Source organism: Miniopterus schreibersii (genome assembly GCF_964146895.1).
Source record: "Miniopterus schreibersii genome assembly, chromosome: 14".
NCBI lineage: Eukaryota > Metazoa > Chordata > Mammalia > Chiroptera > Miniopteridae > Miniopterus > Miniopterus schreibersii.
In genome coordinates, this window is record NC_138114.1 from 37,480,350 (window position 1) to 37,503,429 (window position 23,080).

Consider the following 23,080-nt stretch of genomic DNA (forward strand, 5'->3'; position numbering starts at 1 on the left):
TGGCTGTCTCCCCTACTGCGTGTGCCCATAGATTTTTATTTGTTCAGTCCCTGGTACTTAGAGCACTGCCTGGCATATAGTAGGTGCCTAATATTGTTGGATGAAATTAGTGTGTCTAACAGAGTTGATGAGGTTTATAGAAAAGCAGGAATGAGCAAACCTGATTGTGTTCCCATCTTAGATGGGTGTTAGGGCAGGTGTCTGATGAAGGGACTTAAGCTGCAACCTCAGAGTGGCCTTCTGTTCCTGGGACTGGCTTCTCTCTTGCCCAAGGCCTGGGGAAGATCTCAGATACCTGGGGTATAATTCCCTGTGGTTTGGGAGCCTCTTGCTAGAAGATACCAGTGCTGAAGCAGGAGAGCAAAGTGAAGCCCTCTACTAGGGTCCTAGGCAGAGAATAGCACTTTCTAGTCATTTTATATGTGCATCTATGTAAGAGTGACACCTCTCCTGGGTACACATGGTATTTATAGTCATCAACTCAAGAGGAAGTGGGGTGGTCTAACAGACTGAGGCATGGAGGAGGGTGATGTGGATTCCAGGCCTCTACCCCATTGACTTGTTGAGGAATTTTTAGAATCATAGAATTTTAGAGCTGAAAAGGAACTTAAAGATTTCTTTAACCTCTCTTTTCTTTCCCAGCTATTAAAAAAAGAGAATAAAGGTATATCTACTTCCTGCCGAGTTCACAGAAATATGGTGCAACCTATATAAAAACTGCCTGGGTTCCTTTAAGTTTCGAGTGTGCTGAGGCCAAGACAGAGTAGGGCAGTGGTCAAAGTCAAATGTGTCTCTGCCATTTTTTTGAATGGTGATCTTGGGCCAGTCATTTGTTTGTGTTCAGTTGACCCTCTGTTTGATAAATAAAAAGATGACAATATCTCCCGTTGACTTCAGGGAGATGTTATGGGGATAAAAAAAGCTGACACTGTTTTTAAAATTACTTTCATGGCTACACTGTCTACTCAGATATGAGGTCCCTACCCAGAGCCTCACCTGGCATTAATGGGAAATAAGCCTTGGTTCTCTGTTCCTTCCTAATTGTGTGTTACTTTCAACAAGACTCTTGATTTCTCTGAACTCAGTTTCCCCATTTGTACAATGGGATGACTGTTTCTCTGCCCACCTCACAGAGAGGTGGTAAGAATCAAGTGAGATCCTGGATGAAAAGAAACTTTGTGAACTTATAAAGTTTCTATTATTCAAAGCTACAGGATTTTTACGCACAAAACCATAGCCAGTGATTTTCTCTCCCACCGTATCATTGAAGCTTACTCTTTTTTAAAGAGCAAAACTATAAAAGAAATGATTAAAAACTATTTTTGGATGGGACTCTTTCTGAAATGGATGATATGCTTCCAAGCAAACTATGCTGAGTATGAATAACCTCTCTTGGCAATTTGGCAGTTTTGAGTTTGCACCTATATGTACAAAGCACTTGCTTGGTGGAGGTGGGGACCACAAAAACTTATTTCTCTCCAAATTCTTTATCTCTGAAAGAGGGGGTGGGGGTGAACTGGAGGCAGGCAGAAGGAAATTGCCGAGGTAGAGCCTGTTCAGAAGCCTGACCTCCAGGCCCTGGCAGCAGCATTTGTGTGAGGAGGCACTTGAATCCTGTTCTGGGCTGTGAATAAGAAGAGTGGGACCTGCCTGGTCAGTTCCCGTGCTTATGACAGTGTCAGGCCCCTGGGCTGCTGAGGCTCTAGGGCAATGGGCCCCAAACAAAATGGTTTCCTGCTGCTGTGCTTTTGGGGTTCATGTTTCCACCTATAATTGTTACTCTGTTTTCTCCCTGGTAGTATGTGGTCACTTTTCCCCCCAATAAAAAAATTGTGGTTAAATATACATAACATAAAGTTTGAGATTTTAATCACTTTGAGTGTTCTGTTCTCTAACATTACATTCACACTGTAGTGCAGCCATAATCACCATTCATCTGCAGAACTTGTTTAACCTTCCCAAACTAAACCTTTGGGAAGATGAAACAAGTGCCCATTAAACACGAATTCCCCATTCTCCCCTTCTCTCAGCCCCTGGCAGCTGCCATTCAACTTTCTGTCTCTATGAGTTTGACTACTTTAGGTACCTCATATAACTGGAATCATACGGCATTTGTCCTTCTGCATCTGGCTTGTTTCACTCAGCATAGCGTCTTCAAGCTTTGCGCGTGTTGCAGCATGTGTTAGAATGTCCTTTTGGGGCTGAATAATACTGTGTTGACGTATATACTTCATTTTGCTTACCCGTCATCCGTCATAGGACACGGGTTGCTTCCACCTTTTGGCTGTTATGAATAATACTGCTATGAACATGAATGTACAAATATCTGTTTGAGACCCTGCTTTCGGTTCTTTTGTATATATACCTAGAAGTGGAATGCTGGATCATATGTTAATTTCTGAGGAAAACAGCGTACTGTTTTCTTCAGCGGCTACACCATATTACATTCCCACCAGCAATGTTGAGGGTTCCAGTTTCTTCACATCCTTGCCAATAGTTATTTTTTGTTGTTTTTTTATAGTAGCCATCCTAATGGGTGTGAAATGGTATCTCATTGAAGTAGTCACTTCTTGAGATCCCATCTGCTGGGCTCAAATAGCAGCCCCTCTAATTTCTTGAGCCTGTTATTATGCTTAAAGAAAGAGTAGATGGGCTCAAAGTGAATCTGAGGGGTCCCCCAGAGAGGCAAATACAGGAGCTTGAGTGGGGAGAGTCTGTGACATTTTTCTGGTCGGTCATAATTTGGTTTCTAACTATATGGTCAGTGGTTGGGATGGGTGGGTGGATGGATGGATGGATGGATGTCTCCAGTTAAGCAAAGCATTTCTGTGTTATCATTTATCTGGCTCCCAAAGAATGTTAATGCTGTCTTACTCTGATTGAGCGCCATTTTTCTTTTTTTTTTTTTAGCTGCCTTTTGCATGTGAGAGATACAGGACTGTGGTTCAAGTGGAGAACATAGGGATGAGTGAAAGGTACAAAGTGTGACAGTGACATGGCAGCATGGTGCTTGTCTGCTGCTCGAGGCCATGTGCTTCTCTCTGAGCTGCTGGGGACAAGATCTCTCTGCTTTCTGAGCCCATAAGGAAGGGAGACCAAACACAGTGTGCTCCCACACCTCTGACCAGCCCCAGCCCCTCAACTCCTGCATCTATTGACCTTGAAAAGAGGAACCTGTCAGGAAAAGGGCTGGAGCACCTTCTTTCTGCAGGGTAATGGGTGGGGGGAGTGGGGGTGTGGGGTGTGGATGGCTTCATTTGTACCTGTCTCCTCTGGGAGGCTCGCACCAGAGCCCCAGCCTAGGCAGCCAGTGAGTCCCCAAGCAGCCTGGATCCTGGAGTCAAGTCCACGGATGGAGTTTTATTGTTTTTAGGGTTTGATGAGATGCAATAGCAACAGCTATTGCTGGGTGTTTACCACGTGCCAGGAACATCACCGTGCGGTATCTCAGTCAATCCTCAAAACCACCCTGAGTGGGTACTATAATCACCTTTTTACAGATGAAGAAGTCAAACCTTAGAAAGGTAATGGCTCGTGCCTACAGTCACACAGCTGTAAACGACAGAGCCAGGACTGGAATCCAGGTGGTCTGATCTCAGAGCCTGAGCTTTTGGCTACTGTAGTTTATTTTTGCTAGAATTTAAGATAAGAGCTTATTATTGAGTACCTTTAGGCAACATGCTAGGTCCATTCAGACAATCATCTTATTTGATTCTTCCCATTTTGCCTATGGGAACATTTTTACTCATTTTACATTTGGGAAACCTGATGATCAGGAAGGTAAAATGATTGCTGGTGGTCATGATGCTGAGAAGAGGCAGAGCTGGAACTCAGTTTAAGTACTTTGATTCAGTTTTGGTGCTCATTCAATTGTGCTGTGAGCTCCCTCCCCCAACCCCCATGAAAAGAATCTGGGAGGTCAGCTGAAATCAAGGACAGTGACCATTCTGTTCCCTTCCCATTGCTTTCACCTCCTCCTTTAATTTCCCAGCCCTAGACCCTAGCCTGCACACCTAGGTGCCACATATGCCTGGCACATAGTAGGTGCTCAATAAATAGGCATTGAATGTTGTTTGAAGGCTGAGTCTACTAGGAGCAGTAGAATCCCAGGCAAGCTTGTTCCTGAAGAGAAACAAGTAGAATGCAGACATCGTCGTTTCCTCCTCCTCCCAGAAGGAACCTCCACTTCCCAACCCCCAGGTGCCAGGGACTTGAAAAGAGTGCCCTGGCTCTGCAGACTTTGAATTACTTCCAAATTCCCAAGGGAAAGAGGCAACAGTGTCACATTAGCAAAGTGCTTGCAGGATCAGGTGTCACTCTTTGTAATTAATAAGACTAACGATCCTTTGCTCAGCATTTTACAGTTTTCAAAGTGCTTCCTCAAGTATAATATATCATTTGATCGCCACAGCCATCCTGTTAGGTAGGCAGGGCAGGTCTCATTTGTCCTGGTTTATGGATGAGTACACTGAGACTTAGAGGATGGTAAGCTGCCCAAGATTGTTGACAAATAAGTGACAGAGTGGTGAGAAAGCCTCAGGCTAGAGGCTCAGTTTTCACCATTTGTAAAATGGGGGCAAGGGTAATATAGTCAAGGATTATAGGGGATGCTGTGTGTGAAGTGATCAGCAAGATGCCCACACACAGCAGATGCTTAGCAAGCAATGGCAGTGAGTTGTTAATGACAATAACCAAAGCCAAATTCAGTGTTCCTTCAGGGACGTGTATTCTACTGACTGTTGTTCAGCCTAGAGTGTTAGGAGGAGCAGAGTGTAGCCTCCCCTACTCCACCTGGGAAATTTGGTTTTGGCCACCCTCTGGCCATTCCCCTGGAGTCAGAGTGTATAGAAAGCACTGACCATGCATTTCTTTTGATTTGTAAAATCTAAGATCTTTCAAAGAGGTTGTTTATAATATACAGTTTTCTTTTCTTTATTTTTTAAATCCTTACCCCAGGATATTTTTTCCATTGCTTTTCAGAGAGAGTGGAAGGGGGAGAGAGAGAGAAATATCCATGTGAGAGAGAAGCATCAATTGGTTGCCTTCTGCATGCACCCTGACCGGGGCCAGGGATCAAGCCTGCAACCGAGGTTTGTGCCCTTGGCCAGAATTGAACCCAGGACTCTTCATTCCACAAGCTGACGCACTCACCACTGAACCAAACTGGCCAGGGCAAGAGAACTCTTGTTAGTAACAAATCTCTTGCAACATTCCCACACTGGAATCAGTTGTTACTGATTCCAGTAACAACTAGTGGCTATTTTTCTGGGCTATCTCCCTACAGATACAAACATTACTTACCTGGTAGGTCAAGGCTTTGGAGTGCTCTCAGTTTGCTGTGGCCCATCTTCAGCTTGGCACACATCTCTGGGTTCACTGGGGATTCCTTCCTGGAGCCTCCCACATTTCTCTGATACACTGTTAATTGCAAACATCTCCTCTATGAACTTCCAAGAAACTGGCAATAAACATCCACAGAAGAATCACTTTTCCACACTTGATACATATCCCCCTGCAACTAGAATAAAACCTTTGCTTTATAATTATTATATACTGCTATTTATTGAGCTGTGACTGTGTGGCAGGCTGTACAGTAGGTACTTCATACACATCTAATCCTCTTGATAATTCACTGAGAGTGAGATTGGCCTCATTTAAGGGGAGAGGCTCAGTGATATTAACTATTATGTTTAGAATAACACAGTGAGAAATGAAAAGTTTTGGATTCCAGACCACTGTTTTGGATTCTCATCCCTGGGTTCCTTCTATGCAATATCTACCTCACTGTCAATTTCAGCTTAAGGGCTCACTGGACGCTAAACAGGTAGAGCTGGTTTACTGACGTCATTGCCACTCATGACTAGCAAATAGTCCACTTCTGCCAGTTCGCACACTACACATCCTGAGTGTGCCAGCAAGTGCACTTGGTGACAGCCTTCATAGATTTGTTCCTTCTTCAGCCTCTCCCCACCCCCCATGCAGTGTCTGGAAAACAGAGCACACTGTCATCTGTAATATGGGATATTGCACATTGTATTGGTTATTAGAGTATGCACCCTGTTCTCCACAAATGGATGGTCACGTGCCCTGAGCGTTTCATTTCCCGAGCCCTCACAGCAGCTCCAGTAATCACCATCACTGAAATCAGTACCATTTATTAATTTTCTGCCATATATGTGTTAGGCACCCTGCTATGTGTTTGACTTCAGTGTTTTCAAATTTCACATCAGCCCTGTAAGGTAGACATTATTACCTCCATTTTACAGATGAGGAAACTGAGGCTCAGGGAGGTTAAGATGCTTGTCCATGAAAGTGAAGGAACTATTGTTTGAATCCTGGTAGTTGTATCCTGAAGCCTGTACCATAACCACCATAGGAACCTGCCTCTAAATATCCACTGCATTTGCCTTATCCTGGGCACTGTGCTGCGCGCTGGGCACATCATAAAGAGTTCATTTCTTTCTTCAAGGAGCTTATGGTTTGATAGACTGAATAATACTGGAGCATCTGTGTGTTCTTTCTATTTTTTCCAAATCCACTTCCACCTAGGCACCCCTGGTGGACAGATCCATGACACAGTGCCAGGGTCTAGGGTGAGCTAAAGAGGCGGCAGTCCTAGGGAGCTGGTGATGCTCTCTGAATGCCGTGTTTCACCCCCAGGCCAACTTCTCTGGTTGCTGTTCACCCTTCTTCCCTCTGTGCTCTCATCAGACTCACAGAACCCAGAGCTGATCGCTGTCTGGCCCAGTGTGATATTCTTGTTTATGGCCCAGTCCAGGGTTGGCTGCTCAGAAGGGAACCTTATTTGGCTGGAAACTTGCTGTTGTTATGGCTTTTTGTAAGGCCCTAAATGAAATTTTAAAACCTCCACAGGCTGTGTGCACTGTTATTTGAGCCCTCTCCTTGGGAAGCAGGATGGGCTAATTTTTGGAGTCAGTAGGCAGAAGGAAAGATTCATCAGGCCCTTTAATCTGCAGCCGACTCCTGTTTGAAGCTGAGCCTAGCTCTGTCCTTCTGTGACACATGTCCTATGGAAGATCCAGGGCCTGGATGTCTGGCCCATTGTTGATCGTCAAACACTTTTCCTGCAGTCCTGGACAGAGATGCACAGCCTGCTACTTTTGACAGCACCATTTCTTGGGCATTTGTTTATACCAGGGGCCCTGGGACAGAGGAAGTGTCCAAGGAGAGACTTCAGCCTATGGACCCTGTCCTTCCTGAGTGCATCCCACCACCCAGTGCTAGTTTGGGGATGGATGGATGGATGGATGGATGGATGGATGGATGGATGGATGGAGACCTCTTTTGTAGGCTGGATCTGGGGCCTATTTTAGAGGTAAAATGATCCCTCCTTCAAAAGCTGGGAGGTTGGCAGGCTTGTTCAGAACCCATCCTTATCTTTTAGGGGAAGGAAATTGGCAATTATAAGGAATTCAGCTGAAGGAACTGGTTCAGAGAGGTCAAGCCTCTGGTCAAGCTATTAGTCTGCCCTGCGAAGTCAGAGGTAGAGCTGGTATTTGACCCAGGAAATCTCCCTCCATTTCCTGTGCCCTTCTACATCCTGCCTCATTCCTGCAAACGTGCACATATACATGTATGTCTCATCACCCATGATGGTTTTCCATCTGTCCAGGGAAGGAAGCAAAGACAAAGGTGTGACACCGTTTCAAGCAGATGGTGTGCAGACGAGTGGAGACGAAAGCAGTGTGTAGACACTTTAGAAGGAGTTGAGGTGGGATAGTGCAGGTATTGGGGGTAAGTGAGGAGAGTTTGGAGGGTAAGGTTGGAGAGAAGCAAGTTATACAATTTTCTTTATTGTAAAATTAAAGATGTGAACAATACCAGAAGGCCCAAAGACGAAAATCTTTGTACTCCCACTACCCAGAGAGAGTCTCCATTCCCCATTTACTGTTTATCTTTCTAGCCTTTTTTCTTTTTCTTTTAGGCAATAGTATCAAATTGGCTGTATACACCAAAGTAGGGAAGGTCTTGATAGTCAATGGGGTTGTTTAGGTCAAAGAGAGCCTCTGCTGGTTCCTGCAAATGGGGTGCAAATGAATGATGTGGTTTGGGAAGAGAAACCCAACATCTGTGAGCAGCGAGGACTAGAGCCTTTGAGAAAGCAGGGACTCCAGCACTGCAGACTTGGGACTCATATTTCATCACCCACTGCCCAAGTATCTCAGGTTTGCTCCTCTCTGCTGCTGCCCAAGGGGGTCAAGGGAAAGAATTTCTCCTGAGTTGTCTCAGAAGCTTGCTCTCCCACCCCCCTTGCAGACTCCCCTTTCCCATTTACCACCTGGATTCTTCAGCAGAGTTCTCCTCTGGAGTTGGGGACACTTAGCCAATTTTGCCACACCAGAAGCTTTGCTGCTGCATGAGGTCATTTCAGGGGAGAAACTATATATAGCGGAGGACTAGCATCAGGACAGCTCCATATTGTTCGGGCCGTTTAGCATTGCCCTTCCACCAATGCAGCCAGGGTCACCTCGGACTCCGTGGCCGATGGTGATGCTGCATTGTGTTTCCAGTGTCCTCTCTGTGTTCCCCAGCCAATGCTCACCCACATAAGACCAGGGTTCTGGTCCTGCACAAGTGAGCCTTTAAAGGAACAGCCTCAGGAGAGAGGCGGTAGAGAGAGTCAGGCAGCCAGAATTTTCTTTCACTCTACCACTTGACACCTGTGTGTGTGGCCTTATGCCCATCATTCCCTGGTTCCTCATCTGAGTGATGAAGGAGTTGGCCTGGAACAGGAATTTTGTACTATTTTTTTAAGCCACTAGAACCCTTAAGATGCAAGCTTACAGGGTAGCTTGATATATACAACTAAATGAGTGCTGCACTGGTTGATGCCAGGGAGATGGGCCACAAGAGGTTCCACTGAAGTCTTGGGGTCCTGCAGAGCACACAGATTGAAAACCACTAGGCTAGACCACCCTCAGGTTTCCCCTAGCTTCAGGATTCATGGATTTGGCCTTGTGATAGCCTCTGGCATAAATGACCCATCAGCAGGGTTACAAGCTTTGTCCTCTCTTAGAGACTTTGATGGTCATCTTGGGTAGACTGGGGGTGTGGCGTAGGACAGAGATCTTGGGGCAGAGGTTTTTATAAATGGGAGCGGGGGTGTGGGGGGGGGTGTGGGGGGTAGCACAGAGTTTGCAGATCCAGTTTGACTTGCTAGCCTGCACTGCCATGGGCTGTTTTTTCTGGCCTGCTCCCACTTGCTTTTCCTTTAAGTGCTGGTTTTTCCCAAAGAAGAGATGAAAATGAGCATATAGTGCATTTTAGGGAGAGAAAGTAAATTTAAGTTGCCTGGGGCTGAGTTACACATTTTATATGTGGAGTATTTGTAGAGCACGGCGGTGCCTTTGGCAGAAATCAGAAAGCCAAAATCTGGGACCAGTTTCCTTCATTCAGCAAGTTTGTTTGTTGAGCCCCTGCTTTGTATTCTTGGAGGAGCATAAGGGAGATCCCAGCTGTGTTAAGACCTCTTGATTGCAAATAACAGAAACCAACTGAACCTAGCTTTAAAAAGGTAATTTGTTAGAGGGTTTCGGGACCCCACGGCAGGATTGCTGCCTGGCTTTAAGCAGGGGATTGGAAAAACCTTGTTAGATTCTCCCTTTGTCTCTCGTCTCTGCAGCTTGGCTTCCTCCTTCCTCAGCCCACACAGTCCCAAGTGTTTTTGCTACAGTTCCAGCCACACTCAGAGAGACTTAGATCTCCTAGTCCAAAGTCTAGATTCCCAGGGGAGCGAGTTCCTTTGGCCCAGCTTGGGTCACATCTCTACCCTTGGTCCACTCTGCCCGATTGGTAAGGGGTCATGTGCAACAAAACGTGCCTGGCAGGAGCCACTGCTGACCCCGTGCAGATTGGGGGCAGCTTTAGAAGAGAACTTGTGAGCCACGTAGACAACCCCAAAGCTGTCTGCTCCTCCAGCCCTAAATGGGAGGTTCTAGTTCCAGGGAGGAAACCAGGTATATGTAGAACACTTACTAGCTATATGGGGGAGATAGGAAAAGAAGTGACACTCGGCAGAGCCCGCTTGTTGCCGAGTACGTGGCTCTTCCATTTGGGACTGTCAGAGGGCATGGCGCTCCCTGAGCTGGTGTCAACAGCGCTGACACAGAGAACCCCTCTAGATTAGCTCAGGGAAAGAGAGTTTGTTGGTAGGATTATGGCAAGGCAGCCCGGCCTCATGGGAGCTGGCCCTGGAAAGCTGTCAAGACTGGAGGCAGTTCTGTCTTTTGGGGGCTGGTGGCCTCTCTGCTTTAATCTGAGCATCTGCCTTGGCATCCCTCTCTGTAGACCCAGCCTTCTCCTCTTACTCATTGTTTTATTCCGTGGCTGAGCACACCAATGCCAAGTTCTGGCAGCCAGTGGATTGGCTTCTCTAGGTCACAGGACCACCAAGGTACAGGTAGCTAGTCAGGGGGGAAGCGGCACTCATCAGGTGGGATGTAAGGCTGTCCCTTTCAGAGCTTGGGGCAGGACAGGCATTAAGAAACAATCTCATATCCTCTACAGTCGGGATGCTTGTGGACACGGGAGCAGAGCCTTGAAGGATGGAAAAGAGGAGGGGCTCAGGAAGTGGACCAGCCTGAGCTAAAGCAAGGGTGCAGGGAGGGGCCGGGGGCATGTGTGTGCTTCAGGGAGGGGGCAATAAGGTCTGAAAGGCACCTTGATAGCTGAGTTGTGGGTCAGGGGTATGGAGGTAGATGCCGGGGACTTGAGGGTACTGCTGGACTCAAGATGAAAAGAATGGATAGGGAAGGGACAGGGCAGGACAGAAGACAAGGAGGCCAGCTAGGAGCCGGCAGTGTTCAGGCAGGAGGGAAGGGTCTGTGTTGACATTTCGGAGTAGAAGTGCAAGGGGTGTGGGAGCCCCTTTGAAGAAAGTCTACAGGATTGGATGACAGGTTGGCCAAAGCAGAGGGAGCACCAGAGATGTGGCAGGCAGGGGCAGGAGCACTGCGTGGGGTGGGGGTGGAAGGCTGGCAACACCAGGGACTTGGGGAAGGGAAGCTCTTCGAAGGAGAGAGATTGTTAGCCTCTGGAGCAGTGAGGCTGCTAGAGTGCTTGTCATTGTTTTCAGTTGGGCGAACTGTGTACATTTAGAGCAGAAAGGGAAGTCCTGGGGTAAAGGGGTAGACTGCTGGAGAACGGGTGGTGGGTGTACCAGTTCTGCTTCTCAGGAACTATGACCTTGCCCAAGTCACCTCAGCTTCCTCATCTTCAAAATGAGAACAGTATCTGCCCAGTCCCCTCCTAGAGATGTGGGAAGATCAAAGGTTATATACATGACAATGCTTTGTGTGCAGGAAAGGCAGCCTTGTTACTGTTGCAGCCTGTGTGACAGCCTGCATGGTGACCCCTCTGCGGGATCAGGGAGCCTTTCTTCCTAGACCTGCCACAATGTGACTGATGCTGGCTCTGTGCAGCCAGCCCAGCCTCCCCAATGGATGACATTGCTCTTGACTCCATGTTACCTGGGGTTATGTCAATAACAGCGCCTGCCTGGAACTTTAATCTGGGGGCACCTGAATGAATGATTAGGTCTAGGATTAGTTCATCCCCACCACCAACTTCTAGCATTCCCCTGAGGACTGCTGTGTGTGGGTAGAGCCCAGTAGGCAGGACTGAGGCTGAGATCTCCTCTGAGAGAAAGAAAAGAGCAGTTGGGGAAGGAGGCAGCTGTGGGCAGCTCAACCCATGTACGTTTCAGAGTGGAACAGGGAGGCGATTTCTCCTCCACATGGGCCCTCCTTGGCCTGTTCTCCACGGAGAATAGCACAGAGCACTTGTTCCAAAGTTCCCAGGAAAAAGGGAAATGATGAAACCCACATCCTGTTCGCTGCCAGCCTGGAAGAGTGATGGGAATACTGGCGAAATCCTGGGGCTTATGGAGTTCGGGGAACAGAGAGGGCTTGAGGAGGGGACCCAAGGTCAACCAGCAGGAGAGCCTGTGGCCCTTCTTCTCATCTGTCCTGACCTGTTTCCATCCAGCAGTGCCCAGCAGCCTGGTTCTTTCTCCCCAGCTCCCCTTCCTCAGGATGTGGCCCAGCTCGCCCCTGCTGCCCACATGCTGCTCTTCCTGGCTTCCCTGTTGCTCACCTGCAGCTTCCTCTCTCCTGGCAGGCCAGCTTCCTATGCCCACGAAGTCTTTGGTTTGGGTCTTTTCCCTGTGCTTCCTCTTCCTTCCCCTACAGCCCCTTTGGCCTCTTTTGGACTCGCCTTCTCCCTCCACCCCAAGCAAGACTTTGTATTCTCCTGCCAACTCTTTTCCAGACTCGGGCCCCTTGCAGTATTACTTTTCCTAAAACACAGCAGCTGTGCCTTTCACTGGCCTGCCCAGCTGTTCTTGTCCTCCATCACAGAGGTCATGTCATCTGTGACAATAAATAGGAAATGAGAATGAGAGGGTTGCCAGGTGCCTCTGGGCTCCAGCTGCCTGCATTCCTACTAGGAAACAATAATAGTAATAAAAATAATAAAACTAACACTTATAAATACTTTGTTTACTTATCATTTTTAGATGCTGTGCTAAACATTCTACAGTAATCTTCATATTAATTCCTTAAGGCAAGCTGTATTATTCTCATAGTTGAGGGAAACTGAGGCTCAGAGAGGTTATGTAATTTATCTTACATCTCCAGTGAGCAAGCAGCAGAACAAGACTAGAATGCATGTGGATCTGACTCCCATGTCCATCTCGTAACCATGGCAATGTATTTGCCTCCCACTGGAGGAGGAGAGTCATGGCCCAGCATCCCACCTCCCACATAAACTTCAACTTCTCCTTCCCCTCCAGTAGACTGTTGCAGCTAGTAACTAGTCCAGATAAGAAACCTTGCAGTGTCCATTCTCAGAGCTGTGCTTTGTTTCTCTTTTCTCCATACCCCCAACAATGAGAAAACCTTTGGATGCTAGGGGTCATGGTATTTCTCTTTGCTATGGACTCCCCCATATCAGTGTCCCATTTTATAGCTGGGAAAAAATGTCCTCCTAGTCTTAAGAATTTAATTGGACATTATCCTGATAAAGGAGCTTCAGAGCTAGAATAATAGCCTAATCTCTTGAGAGCTAGAATAAGACCATCCGATCGTCGTCTTAGATCATGTAGTCATTCTATTCTGAGTGCTAAAAATATGCCCCAGTGTGCCTCTTCTACACATTCTGTATTGACTTAGAACATTGCTACTCTTTGCAGTAGGCCCTTTTGTGTTCTATCTTGTGTGAGTGGTGATTGTCAATAGGAGGAGGGGGGAAATGAAAGAATATAAAAATTTCTGGGGATTGGACATATATGAAGTTTGAAAAAGTATATTTAGTGTCATAATCACATTTTAGGTTGTGAAAAATATGTTGTTTTTAAAATGTAAACCATTGAAAGTAGAGGTTAGCAAAAATCTTGCCTGATGTTACAGTAACTCTCAAGTAGGGCCTGGCACAGTTTTCGGTGGGGGGGTGTATGTGAAGCCTATGTTTATCAAATGGGGTGTGTGCTTTAAAAGGCTGAGAAACGTGGTCTTTCAACAGGAGACCATAGTGTCCTGTCATTCTGTGTCCTGCGGCCCCTCAAGTGTTGACTGGAGGTGACAAGAATGGTGCGCACTGTGTGGGGGCATCTTACCTGCCTTGTCTCAGTTGGACCAAACCTTCTTGGGGCTCTGGGTAGCCTGTCTGATGGCTTTGCCACCTACTTCCTGCTGTATACTGGATGAAAGCAATACCTCATGTAGAGGCCCAGACCTGGAGAGTTCAAGGCTAATCTGAAACATATACCTCTATAAAAGCTCAGATGTGCATTGAGTTTCTACATGCTGAGCTCCATGCTTGGCCCTGGATATGCAGCTGAACAACACAGATTTGCCCTGCCCTCATGTTACCCATAGAGTAGTGGGAAAATAGATTTTGCTCAAATAATCTAAATGTAATATGTGCTACAAAGGATAGAAGAGGGTATTGGGAGAGAATTATGGGGTAGGGGGAATAAATTATTTTGGAGTGGAGGATTAAGAAGATTTTCCTGAAAAATATACACCTGAAGGCTGAGCCTTGAGGTAGCCATGTTTGTCCATGTAGCCCCACCCCTCGCCAGGGCAACTTGCTGGCTCATGAGACACCTTTAGGTGAGTTAGAAAAAAGATTCCTGTTCTGATCAGAGGCAGCCCTGCTAGGCCCACTGCTGGTCAGTGAACATAGGCTAGGTTTCAACCTTAGCTGGCCCCTGGTCCTGACAGTCGTGTGCTGGGCACAACCTTGGGGCGGGGGCCTTGTCCAAGCTGGGTAGAAGGAATTTCATAAGTGAAGGCGTTCCAAGAAGGAAAAGAAGCCGTTGGAAGAGGCAAGTGGCCACCCATCTTTTCCCTCCCTGGTGAGGAGGCATTTTCTGTTTCAAGGAGAGAAAGAAGAGGGAGGCCAAGTCTGGAGCACTGCCTAGAGCTGGTAGGCTGGCCAGCACACACTTGGAATCTGCCTTCCATGGGGCTGTAGTTGGTGAACCTCTGCTCTGACCTTCTTGCCATAGCAGTTGTCCCTTCCACAGGGTCCTAGGAAGAGAGAAGGACCATTAGGAGGGAGTTCTGGGGAAGCTGGGTCCCAGACTGAGGCCCAGGGCCTGCCAGCTTCCATTCAGCCTCCTAGGACAAGTGCTTACTTTGTGCTGAGTTCTGTGCTAATCTTGTTCACTTGGAATATCATGGACCTTTAACCTTTTTCTTTGTCTTCTCACCTGGAACACACTTTGATCCCACAGGTAGGGATAATGGCCTCACATGCAAATGATGGCCGGTAAAGGAAGGAGACGCTGCTGGGTAGAGAGCTAAGTTCACCTTAGGGAAGGTAGCAGGGCATGCTTGAGGACATGGCATTTCTGAATTCAGTTCTAGATGCTTGGATGCACATTAACCATTAATTTATGGAGTAGACTAAACTCTAAGCTCTTGGAGGGAGGAGTCATATCATGTTGAGTAGTCAGTCTGCAGTGCTTTGCATGATGCCTGACTCATTGGAGGTGCTCGGTACAATTTGGAGATTGAATAGACCCCTCCAGCATCTCTTCAGGAAGGCTGTCCGTGTTCTAACCCACGTTTTCGGTCTCTTTGCCCAACGTCTGCCTTTATGCTGCAACTGCCTAGTGACAGGGCAACTGAAGGGTGTTTGGGGAACTTGAAATCATGTCTTAAGGAACTGGGACTGCTTAGCAAGAAAACACAAAGGCACAGGAAGATCAGGAAGGTGGTCTTTAAATCCTGAAAAACTGTTATCGTGTCATTATCACCATTTATTGAGCCCTTCCTATGTGCCAGGCACTGTGCTAGGGGCTTCATATACACGATCTCATTTAATCCTCACAGTGATCCAAAGGGGAGCATATTATCATCTCTATTTAATCAGGGAGGGAGCTGGTGCTTAGATTAGATGATCCACCCAGGGTCACCCACCCAGAGAACAGGTTCCTGACTCCCAAGCTCATAATTGCTAAGAGATTTTAACCTCCACACAGAGCTGCCTGGAGATTTTGTCATGTTGTTTCAGAAGACAGAGCTGGCACTTGTGGGCAGCCATTCCAGGAAGATAGTTTTCTGTTCCCCATAAGGGCGTTCTCTTCCTGAAGGAGAGCAGCCTGAAATCAGAAGGGGCTGCCCTCCACGAGCCCAGCTTTCCCTGTAGGATCTCCTGGCTCCAGTGGGATCTGGGTCAGCAGAAGTTGAAGTTCTCCTGCTCTAGCCTGGTTGGGGCTTTTTTCCAAATCGAGCTATGCGGGCCACCCTAAGCCAGACATGAGCAGCAGTATCCAGACTTCCTGCATGATCCCAACTCAGATCTCTGCGTTCTGTTTTCTTACTTTTCCTGAAGCCCCAACTGCAGGGCTGGGCCCAGCTTCCTTCAACAGAAGCTGGGCAGCAGTGTGTGCCTGGCCCACTTTAGAATGGACCATACAACCACCTGGCCAAGTCTCTGGACCTTGGCATGGAGGCTGGCACTCAGATGGGCTTCAAGGGAGGACAGACCGATGGGCATACCTCTTTTGGGCTCCATGGGACTGCAAAGGTTTGTATGATTGTATTGATTGTCCTTTGACTTTTGCTTTGCCTCATTGATTTCCTAAGCCCATGTGGCTGGCTCTAGAGTACAGAGGTGTGTGGTGTAGCTCTAGAGCCCCTGCCACAACATCAAATGAGTTGATGTAGGTGGGAGCCCTTTTGTAAACCACAGAAGGCTGTGGGAGCAGGTGACAACTGATTGGAATTGAGCCCTACAAGACATAGATGAGATCGCCTCTTCAACTCCAGAGCATTATGGCAGGACATGAGTGTTGGAAGAGCCCAAACTGTGATGTTGTCTAGCTGCCCACCCAGTGTGGAGTTGCTCTACTTGGCATCCTTGCTGAATCAGGTCAGCCAGGCTTTCCTTGAGCAAGGCTAGCTTTTGATGGCTCCAATAAGGAGAAGTCCTTTCTTGTAGAAGTCCCTCTACAGTGTGTTCCTGTATGCTACCCTGTTGCCCCTCACCATGGCCTGGTGTGGGTGGGGGTGGAGTTCTGCACTCAGTGAGCTTGGATGAGCCTGGCCAGGCCTTCTTTGTGTCTCCACTCCCCATTAGCAGGTCTGCTGCCCTTTGAAGAACTTTTCCTTTTCCCACTCCTGGGAATTGAGTTCGCATGAACATTGGTGACCTTACAGCATGGTGAGGGTAAAGAGAGGGCATGGGCCTTGCCCAGGTCATCCCAAATGTGTGGCCAGGCAGGAAAGAACAGCCCAGAGATGCTCAATCTTGTCCTTTTCTGCTCAGGTGTATTCTGCCTCCTCCTGACTTCTAGCATGTTTTATGGGCAAGATTCTGAAAGTCCTTTCTAAACAACAAGGCCTTCCTTCCTGTTTAGAATGTACCTGGCTCGTGGGGTCTGGTTGGGATGGACATGTAGGAGCCATATGGTGCCAGGAACAGGACATAGCAGCTGGGAGGAGGGATCTGGAGAGAGGCCAGGGTGTGATGGCTGAGCACCTTGGAGAAGGGTGGTGATTGCTGGGGGCTAGGGCTATCCTGGTGACTCCCTACTGTTTCTCCTTTAGAGGCCTTTCACCTTCCTGCCTCCTCTTTTTCTGCTTTTTTCCTTTTTCTCTTCTCGTGGGGCACCCCTGAGCTATTCTGCCTTCTAGCTCTTTAGCACCTTCTCTGCCCTCCTGGAGATTTCCAGATCTTACGATTTAGCATCTTTGGCACATCGTATTTCTTTGTAACATCTCCTCAGGGCTCTTTGGCCATGCCTGCTACTTCAGAGCAACTCCTATCTGCACCTGGAGCTTTAACATCAGCACCTCAACCAGACATTTCTGGATGCCTGCCTACTGGCCTGCCCAGAACATTTAATTGGCTCTTGCAGGAGGTAACATCTTACTCCACAGGGACGTTTCATGACAGTGCCTTAATCCTGAAGGACAGGCCCTGTATTAGGAATTTTATGTTTCATGGCAGGCCAACAAGGAGGACATTTGGGGGTAATAGAAGAAAATGAGCATTTGTGGAGCACCTTCCATACCAGGAACATACCACAGTTTCTCCTTACAGTGGCCTTGTGAGGTAGCACCATTATTTCTGTTTTACAGATTTGAGAACTCAAGCTTGCTTGAGGTCACAAGGCCAGTTAATGGGTGGGGTCAGAATGTGAATCCTCTTCTGCTTGGCTCTAGAGCATGAGCTCCTTGCCCTGGTCTGTGTGGCCTCCCTGCAGGTCACCTGTCTTCTTCACTATTCCTCACTAGCGCCGAGCCCAGCACCTGGCATGAACGTGTGGTAAGAGTTATGGAAGGTGGGATAGAGCTGTCAGGCAGGTACCAGAGTAGAGTCAGGTGGTTGGGCAGATGATTCAGGCACCTGGGAGCTAGGGAAGGCAGTGGCCATCCTCTGTCCTGTACCTTCTGGTTGAGTGTGCCTTGGGGGGCACCCAAGCTCAGAGTTGAGAGATCCAGAGTGGAGTAAAGGAGTGGTGGGGCCAGGAGTAGCAGACCCAGAGTTGAGTCAGGACTGTTATCTCTGGGTTCCCAAAGCTGAAGACACAGCTTACCTGGCTCCTGGTTCCTCCATGGGAAGTGGCATCAATGAGATGAGGCCCACCACCTCCCGGGCCAACTCCTTCCCCATTTCTCTTGTTCGCTCCCTTCTACCCCATGACAACCAGCAGGCTGAGTGTGAGGAAAACCATAGCTGGGCTAGAATAAATGTTTGGTTTTGTATCCCTTAACCCTTTCTTACCAGCAGGATTCAGGTTTTTAAATCTTTGGGAACCAGATTTGTCTTTCTGGTCCCTTCCATCGGTTCTGATGCTGCCTTTTCCCACTGTTACCACAGTGCTCTTCCACCTTGTTTGTGCCTCCTCTGAGTTCCTTAGAGTCCGCGATCTGACTTGTGTACCCCCTTCATCCTGCCTCCTCTCCTCTCCTGACACTTCTAGGTCTTAATGAGTCGGTGGGGGTGTCAGGACCCACTCTTCCCCAGTTGTCACTGAGAAAGATATATGAGGACTATGAAGACTTAGGTCTCATTGGTACCTGGCTCACCCTGTGAAGGCAAGTGCATTCATTCATGTAAAGAAAGCTACGCTGCCTGATAGAGGAACATGATGATCCAGTGGCTTCAGGAATGAAAAGTTTATTTTTCTGTCTCATGTAAGTCCCTGATGTGAACAGACCAGGCAAGAAGGGCAGCCCTGCTGCTTGCAGTTTTTCTGGGATCCAGTTCCTTTGGAGTCATTGCTGTATTACAGGACATTGTTGTCTGCATGGTTGAAGCTGGATTGCCACCATGCTTGGGTTCTGACCAGTGGAAGGGACATGAGAAGATAGAGGACAAATTCCTGCTGTCCTTAGCCCAGGTCCTCTATGGCTCATGTCCCTACAGCTTACATTCCATTGGCAAGAACATAATTACGTGGCCACCCTGAGTGCAAGGAAGGCTGGGAAATGTAGTCCAGCTGGGTTGCTGCTTGCCAAGGAGTGGAGAGAGGATTTGGGTAGACAACTAACAGCCTCACCACAAAAGACGGAGTATTTTCATTTGTGCATACTAAGAGACGAAGAATCTTTTTAAAAAAAAATATATCTTTATTGATTTCAGGGAGAGGAAAGGAGAGGGAGAGAGAGAGATAGAAACATCAGTGATGAGAGAGTCACTGATTGAGCCCGCAACCCGGGCATGTGCCCTGATCGGGAACCGAACCCCGATCTCCTGGATCCCAGGTTGACGCTCAACCGCTGAGCCATGCCCTGCCGGGCGAGAGACGAAGAATCTTTTCCTGCCAATAATATGCCCTCTCTCTTTGATAACTTGCATACACTCCTCCCTCTTTGACAAACATCTGTGTGCCAGACTCAGTGCTGCACAAACTGTGTGAACCGGAAGCTGAGTAAGGCAGTATTCCTGCCTTGTAGCAACTCGGTGTAGTCTGGAGAGAGCAAGCATGGAGACCAGCCAGTCTGTTAGTGTCCAACATAGAGATTCTTTTGTTCTTGTGTGCAAGGCACTGTAGATAGAGAGCTAAAAGACCACTCATGCCCTCAATATGCTTGCAGTCATGTGGACTAGGAGATGGAAATGAAGTGGTAGGAACAGGGCTAGGTTGGGGAACTAGGAGGGCTTCACAGAAGAGGTGATGTTCAAGCTGGGTGCAGAGGGTTCAGTTTCAACAGGTGGAGGAGGGGGTCTAACATCAAAGGCATGGAGACTTGGAATCCTTGGTGAGCTGGTGGTGGGGTGAGCTGTGGTCATAGAGAGAGAGAGTGAGAGAGATGTCTGCGTGGCTCACTCCTTGCTCTGTTCTGGCCTCTGCTCCTGTCTCCTTGCACCTGCCTTCCCTGGCTACACGTTCTAAAATTGTGACCCCCTCTCATCAGTTTAGTTTTCTGCTTTATTTTTAGCATAACGCATAACCTGGCACATCTATATTGACTGTGCATCATCTGTCTCTTCCACTAGAGTGTAAGCTCCATGAGAGCAAGGTGTTTGCTTTGTAAGTACTGCAAATAGCAGTACTCAGATACCTGTTGAATGAATAAATGAATGAATAGAATTGTGCATTGAAGATTATATTTTTGGAATACTTTGATCTCCATGATAAGGATTTGGGCTTTTATTTTATAAGCAGTGGGGAGCCATGGAAGGTTTTTGAGCAGGGGAGTGACATAATCAGTTAAGGTTACTGGCAGCAGCAGGAAGATGAGTTAGAGTAGAGAGAGCGTACCCTTTCCCTGGCCCTAGCCCAGCTCCAAAGCAATGTAACCTTCAGCCTGATGCCCTCTTGTGCAGTGTTAAAACCTATTCCTGGGCACGGTCATTTTGTTTGGGGCCAAGCAGAGGATTCAGTCTCTGGCGAGTCTTTATCCCTGGCAATGGGGTGGATGTGAACTGACCTCTGCCTTTCTTTTGGGGGCCAAAGGGGGTCTTACAAGCACTCCTGGGCACTGCTGGTGGAAGTGAAAATTGATAGTCTTTTAGGAAAGCAACTTGGCAAAGGTACCAAGAACCTAAAAATTTCCCTAACTTTAACCTAGTAATTTCACAACCAGGACTTTATCATAGGGAAATAAGCCAAAACATGTGCAAAGCTTTAATGTACGAAGACTTCCATCCCAGTGTGAAAAATTAGAAATAATCTAAATGTGTGACTCAAGTACTTCTCAAATTCATCCCCACTAAAACTCTGCCTGCCATGTACTAGACACTCAATAATATCTGAGTCCAGGCCCTTATTTTCTCTCCTGTGCTGACACAGCAGTCTCCTAACTGGTCTTTCTGCCTCCAGTCTAAGCCCCTTAAACCCGCCCTATACACGAATTCCAGAGTGAGCTATCAAAAATGCATGTTTTTCTATTGTTTCACCTTTTCAGGGGTCTCCCATCCCTTACGGGGTAGTGTCCATGCTGTTTCACAGTCCTAATGGCCCTCCATGACCTGTTCCCGCCTCCTTTTTGGCTCCATTTCTGACCACTTCCTGCCTTGCATTCTACACTCTAGCAGCATTGCTTGTGGTTCCCCAAAGTCCTCACCTCTGAGCACTGTTCACATTGTTTTTTCTACCTGTCTAAGCCCTGCTTATCACTTAGACTCCAAGCAGACTTTAGGACTTTCCACTGGCTGGGTGAGACCCCATTTCCTGTGTCCCCATGATTCTGTATATATTGCAGTTTTTACATTTGTACATTGATTTGTATTATCTCTTTATGTGTCTGTCTCCCTTAGTAGATCTGACCTTGAGGGCCTGCCTTACTGATTTTGTGTCCCTGTTCCCCAGCACAGGGCCTGGTACATAGGAGAAGCCCCATATGTGTTTCTTGAATAAGTGAATGAGTGAATGGAGAGTGATGCAAACTTTTTGTTATAGAGAAAGGTATCCTGTACAGTGCCCAGCGCTGATTGATTCCTGATTCAATTCCTGATTCAAGATTGATCCCTGAGTCTGTCTCTAGGGGTGGAACCTGGGCTTCTGCATTTTTGTGGAGCTTCCACAGGTGAATCTGATGAACAGCAAAGGTTACAATAACTGGTCTGGCATTTCGCATCAGATTTAAATAAAACTAGGGCCCTGGCTGGTGTGGCTCAGTTGGTTGGGTGTTGGCTTATGCACTGAAGGGTTTGATTCCCAGTTGGGGCACATGCCCGGGTTGTAGGCTTGATCCCCAGTGGGGGGAATGCAGGAGGGAGCCAATTGATGTTTCTCTCTCTCTCTCCCCCTCTCCCTTCCTCTTTCTCTAGAAATCAATTTAAAAACAAAACAAAAAACAGGATCACGGACATACTAATGATGGCAGCTTGGGTTGTGCACACCATGTGTCCCAGCAGCATGTGTGTGCATTGAGAAGAACAGAAAGAAAAATCCTTCAATAGATCATATTGTTGGCTATTTTAGGTGATAGGATTTGGGTGACTTAACATTTTTTCTTTTTATGTTTGTGTTATGTACTTTTTCTCCATTTAGCCATATATCAACTTTTAAACAACTTAGGTAATGAAAAGAAGGGCAGCTGGACAAGGGAATCCTGATTGTGCTCGGTACAGCGGGTCCCGGGGCCAGTCCCTAGGCTGCAGCCCTCAACCAGCCCCTGGGGCTGATCCTAGCATTGGGTCTAGAATTTGACCCATTAGCCCTTTCTGAGCATCAGCATCCTGGTGGTCTGAGAAACTGCCAGTGACCAGCGACCTTGCACACTGCTGTAGACAATTTCTAGGCTCCAAGTAGGCTGCTTTGTGGTTTCCAAATCCCGGATGAGGAATGTGATGGGATTTTAGTAAGAATTTGCCACTACAAGGTATTCTCCCATTGGGTCCAGAACAGAACAGCTGAGCTGAGTGGGATGAGGGGTGGGGCCACAGACCTAGGGGCCAAGGCCAGAGGGGCACTGTGACACTGGGGGCTGGGTAGCCAGCCAACTGGCAGGCATGAGTTGGGGAGGGGCAGTGAAGTGGGACACTGAGGGTTAGAAAGGTGGACAGGTGGGGAGCAAGTGGCAGGGGACTGACCCGGTGGAAAGCAGCCAGCTGGAGGGAGCATCTGAGCGAGGTTGTTCTCGGTCCCTGATCGCCAAACAGCTAGAGTTGTCATGGGGAGTAGGGGCTGGGGTGGGGGAGTATGTGCTTGCTTGTTTGTTGTTTAACGCCATCTTCCTCCCAAAACCTTTATGAGTCTTTTTCCCTTTATGTTCCCTATCAGGGTGGTGAACGCTTTCTTTTCTTTAAAGCCTCATTGGTCCTTGTTCATGCGTCTATGGCCTTCATCACTTTCTGATTTTTTGTTCTTGTTTCGGGCATGTCTAGGGCCCTTCCTAGGCAGGACAGGGTCTCTTGCATCTTTCTGGTCTACATAGGCCATGGTTAGGTCAGGAAAGGTGGCAGAGGGCTTTGCATCACTTTCCTAGCTGGAAAGGTCAAGGCCAGTGCTAGAGCAGGGAGGGCTCTGCTCCTGGCCTTGTGGCTGGCTTCAGCCTGGTGCTTCCCTGGGTCACCAAGACGACGAGCTCGAGATGCTCACTCACAAGCAGATTGCATCCTGCCTCGGGGCTGCCAGCCTCAGCAGTTCTTGACT

At 47.8% G+C, this 23,080-nt stretch overlaps 1 protein-coding gene across 2 annotated transcripts in view; it reads left to right on the forward strand.

Moving 5' to 3' along the window:
• Window positions 1-23,080, forward strand: part of UBTD1 (ubiquitin domain containing 1) — a 51,085-nt gene that overhangs the window by 5,643 nt on the left and 22,362 nt on the right. The gene's annotated exons all lie outside the window — the stretch shown is intronic.